Source organism: Scyliorhinus canicula, unplaced genomic scaffold, assembly GCF_902713615.1.
Source record: "Scyliorhinus canicula unplaced genomic scaffold, sScyCan1.1, whole genome shotgun sequence".
Taxonomy (NCBI): Eukaryota; Metazoa; Chordata; class Chondrichthyes; order Carcharhiniformes; family Scyliorhinidae; genus Scyliorhinus; species Scyliorhinus canicula.
In genome coordinates this window covers 185,509-190,937 of record NW_024055500.1, presented here as the reverse complement: position 1 = coordinate 190,937, position 5,429 = coordinate 185,509, and positions in this window count along the sequence as shown.

The window sequence follows — 5,429 nt, the reverse complement described above, 5'->3', positions numbered from 1 at the left end:
TTGGACTGTGGGAGGAAACCGGAGCACCCGGAGGAAACCCACGCACACACGGGGAGAACGTGCAGACTCCGCACAGACCCAGTGAGTCAAACTGTGCTTTAGACATGGACACTGACTGAGCTTCTGATGTCTTTTACATCCGGAAATCTTCCGTCTTGACCCGGCCTGGCCTACATGTGACTCCGGACGCACAGCAATGTGGTTAACTCAGAAACTGTCTGACAAGCCTCTGAGATCAAGGGAAATTAGGAATAGGCAAAAATAAATAAGTGGGGCCCAAGCAACGCCTCTCACATCCCAGAATAATGGAAAAACAGGAGTCAGGCCTCATAGCATCACCCAATTTCTCCGGCGCAAATGGAGGCTTCTCGCCCGTCGAATCGGCACAGGTTCTCCAAAGGAGCGTCAACTGGGGAATTGTGCCCAGTCGGAAATCACAGCACAATCGCCGTATTGCCAATTGAGTGATGAACGATTGTTGTTACAGCATCATTTCGTTGAGTGATATCCTCGAGGGAAGGGGTTATTGGCCAGTCTGTGCTCTGGACACACAGAAATAAGCCTAACTAATAACTGCCGTAAGAATCACCACTCAGTCCCCTCAATTCTCTCTACCATCTATAAGTCAGAAGTGTAATGGAATACTCTCCACTTGCCTGGATGAGTGCAGCTCCAACAACACTCAATAAGTTCAACGCCATCCAGGACAAAGCAGCCCCGCTTGATTGCTCCCCTTTCCACGTACATTCACCCTCTCCATTACCGACGCACAGTAGCAGCCGTTTGTACCATTTGCAAGATGCCATCCTAGTTGAGGTTGTTAATGAAGGCCCCATCTTCTCGATATTACCCCTCGCCGGAGGTGTGGTGTACCTCAGGTTAAGTCACCACCAGCCAGGTCTCCCCCCTCAAAGGATGGTGCAGCCTGTGGTCATGTGGGACTATGGCGACTTTACTTACTGACTACAAGATGCACTGCAGGAACTCAACTAGGTTCCTTCGAAAGCACCTTCTAAACCCACGATCGCGAGACAAGGGTGGCAGACACGTGGTGACTGCATGTGTAGAGTTTGAACGTCCTCCCCGTGTGTGCGTGGGTTTCCTCCGGGTGCTCCGGTTTCCTTCCACAGTCCAAAGGTGTGCAGGTTAGGTGGATTGGCCGTGCTAAATTGCCCGTAGTGTCCTAAAGGTTTAGTGGGGTTGCTGGGTTACAGGGGTAGGGTGGAGGTGTGGGGCTTAAGTAGGGTGTTCTTTCCAAGGGCCGGTGCGGATTTGATGGGCCGAGTGTCCTCCTTATGCACTGTAAATTTTGTGATTCTTTGATAAGGGCGGACGTTGGCACAATGGTTAGCACTGCTGCCTCACAGCGCCAGGGACCAGGGTTCGATTCCCCTCTGGGTCACTGTCTGTGCGGAGTCTGCACGTTCTCCCCGTGTGTGCGTGGGTTTCCTCCGGGTGCTCCGGTTTCCTCCCACAGTCCAAAGATGTGCAGGTTAGGTGGATTGGCCGTGCTATATTGCCTCTTAGTGTCCAAATCTGTATAGGTTAGGTTATGAGGTAAGGGGATACGGCAGGGTGCACAGGTGAATGAACCTAGGTAAGGTACTCTTTCAAAGGGTCGGTGCGGACTCGATAGGCCGAATACCCTTGCACTGTAGGAATTCTCTGATTCTGCGATCTGGACGCTAACATCTCAGCCACTCACCATCCTGACTTGAAAATATATCAGCGTTGCTTCACTAATGCTGTGTCTCCCCCTCCCTAACAATAAAGTAAGCGGACCAACACGTCATGGACCGCACTTGTTTAAGATGGTAGCTCACCACTACCTTCTCAAGGAGACACTAGGGAAGAACAAAGAACAGGGAAAAGTACAGCACAGGACCAGGCCCTCTGGCCCTCCAAGCCTGTGCCGACCATGTTTCCCGTCTAGACTAAAATCTTCAACACTTCCGGGGTCCGTATCCCTCTATTCCCATCCTATTCATGTATTTGTCAAGGTGCCCCTTAAACGTCACTATCGTCCCTGCTTCCACCACCTCTTCCGGCAGCGAGTTCCAGGCACCCACTACCCTCTGTGTAAAAAACTTCCCTCGTACATCTCCTCCAAACCTTGCCCCTCGCACCTTAAACCTCTGCCCCCTAGTAATTAACCCCTCTACCCTGGGGAAAAGCCTCTGACTAGCCAAGGGCAATAAATGTTGTGCTTGTCAGCGATGGTTATGTCCCTTGAATTGGAGAAATGGTAAATCCCCAGACGTGGGGAATTATTTATTTTAACACAATGCATTGTAACGGGGTAAAATGCAATCCCTGAAATTGTGGTGGGGGAAGATTGAAGGGCAGCACGGTAGCATGGTGGTTAGCATAAATGCTTCACAGCTCCAGGGTCCCAGGTTCGATTCCCGGCTGGGTCACTGTCTGTGCGGAGTCTGCACATCCTCCCTGTGTGTGTGTGGGTTTCCTCCGGGTGCTCCGGTTTCCTCCCACAGTCCAAAGATGTGCGGGTTAGGTGGATTGGCCATGATAAATTGCCCTTAGTGTCCTAAAAAGTAAGGTTAAGGGGGGGTTGTTGGGTTACGGGTATAGGGTGGATACGTGGGTTTGAGTAGGGTGATCAATGCTCGGCACAACATTGAGGGCCGAAGGGCCTGTTCTGTGCTGTACTGTTCTATGTTATCTAACTTTCATTCCGATTAGGAGTGAGAAAGAAAGATTTGGGAAAACAATCGTCAATTGGACCCATTTGGTGGAAACTATCTCGAGGCCGCTGTGCGCACGATGGTGTAGAATTTCCAACTGCTCTCTGTTGACCAGACCAAAGGCATGTCTTGCCAATGATTTAACAAAGAAATTGAAGGCACCCTTCATTCAAGATACCAACTTTATTCAGAAGTAATAGCGATACATTTGAGAAAAAAAATCAATGTGAAAAATCGACAAATACAATTCACTCCCAAAGTTTAGCTAACACTATGAGTAAAATAGCACGATGATACTGCCTATAGTATAGATTGCTTTCAGCTAAGCTGACGGTGGACAGTTTGAGAAATTCTGCTCGTTTTATGTGTAAAGTGCGTTGTAAAATTACAGCTTTGCACAGTGGCCGCTACTAACCATATTGTGTCCGATGCACAGGATGGGGCTTGGCTTCTGGTAGACACAGGGAGGGAAAGCTATAACACTGGTGGTCCCATGGGCAAGAAACACCCCATTCGCCCCCACCTCACAGTGCCTGCATTGGCCACCTGATGTGCACATTGATCGCTCCCCTTGATTCAGAGGAGTAATGAGCGGATTAAAAAAACAAAACTCCCCGCCCTGAATCAAACTACCCCTTTCCGGGCAGCAAGGTGGTGCAGTGGGTTATCCCTGCAGCCTCACGGCGCCAAGGTCCCAGGTTCGATCCCGGCTCTGGGTCACTGTCCGTGTGGAGTTTGCACATTCTCCCCGTGTCTGCGTGGGTTTCGCCCCCACAACCCAAAGATGTGCAGAGTAGGTGGATTGGCCAGGCTAAATTGCCCCTCAATTGGAAAAAATTAATTGGGTAATCTAAAATTTTTTTTTAAAACGATCCCTTTCCCCCGACTTCGAATGATAACATTAAACTCAGAGACTGATTAAAACCAACTTTCCTAGTAATTAATCGAAGATATCCCTGAGTGAGAGCGTTTGATTCAAGTCCAATTAGCTTCTTGTCAGACGAATGCCAAGAGCAGCTCGGTAGCACAAGTAGATTGCACTGTGGCTTCACAGAGCCAGGGTCCCAGGTTCGATTCCGAGCTTGGGTCTCTGCGGAGTCTGCACTTTCTCCCTCTGCCTGCGTGGGTTTCCTCCGGGTGCCCCAATTTCCTCCCACAGTCCAAAGACGCGCAGGTTAGGGAGAATGGCCACGATAAATTGAACTTAGTGACCAAAAAATTTAGGAGGGGTTACTGAGTTACGGGGATAGGGTGGAAATGAGGGCTTAAGTGCAGACTTGATGGGCCGAATGGCTTCCTTCTGCACTGTATGTTCCATGAATACACCTTAAGCTCTTAAATCTTATAGAATACAAAAACAATACTTAATATAACAGAGAAAAAGCTAAAGGAACAGGGTAGGTGACATTACTTGGATGGCCCCATCAAGAGACACGCATGGTCATCTACTCTGCAATCGGATTCTACTATCCTGAGCAAGGCGTATAGAAAAGGGGAATTATCTGCCCCTGAATCTAAATTGTCGTTTGCAAAAGTGTCCTCTAATGTAATGCCAGCAGTAAGAATATAATTGTGAGCTCTAAGCTCACAGGCGCAATTGAAATGTTGATATGACACGTGCAGTAGAATATAGACGCAACTGTGAGTTTCAAAACCATAACTCCATCAAATGAAGTTACTGAAGGGAGCATTTTGAAAAGTGAATTCGCCGTTTCAAAGAAGCGGGATTGACTTAATTGAGGGTGAATCTGTGGTCGCAAATTTTCTGCATTTCGAATTCCCAGTAAAAGATTTTCCATTTGAATCCGTTTCATCATGGACTACGTCCTGGGTGGAATGACTGGAGCAATTCAAAGAGTCTGCGTGCAAAGAACAAGTTTACGTTTTAGAGACATAACGTTGTACAGCACAGAAAGTGGCCGCTCGGCCCATCGTATCCGCGACGGCTATCAGGTACACATCTGTTCCAATCCCATTTTCCAGATCTTGCTCCATAGCCTATGCTCTGGCGATTTAACCTATCTGTCCCTCGTAATATCTGTACATCTCAATCACGTCTCCCCCTCAGCCCATCACTGCTCTGGGGCAAACAGCCGCACTCTATCCAGCTTCTCTTTATAGATGGAACATATGCTTAGGATCAGGAACAGGATAGGAGATTCCTCCCCTTGAGAACTCTCTGACATTCATTGAGGTCTACAGCCCAACACTTCATTCATGATCGCTCAAATCTGGCACCCTCCCTCGGCCCACCATCTGACCTATCCCCGGAACCCAGTAACCACCTTTTGGACACGAAGAGGCAATTTTACGCGGTCAACCCACCTGACCCGCACATCTTTAGATTGTGGGAGGTCACCGGAGCACCAGACGCGGGGAGAAAGTGCAAATTCCGCACAGACAGTCTCTCTGGTCTCCAAGGATAATAGAGCTTTCCTTAAATAAGGGGGTAGAAACTGCAGACAATGCAGACATTGTTCTGGGCACTGTGCGTCAGGCCACAATCTTCAAATTGCTTATTGAGTCATCTGATAGGAATTGCATTGGGATAAGCAACTGAGTGCTTAAGTCACCGATACAATCGAGGGAGCGCGATGTCAATTTGCATACAATGGAATCCCACACCTCGCTGGTTTAGAAGCGAGCGGAAGACCATGGGAAATAGGACCAGGAGTGGGCCATTCAGCCCATCGATGTTGCTCCTCGAGAGCATGGGCAATGGACAAT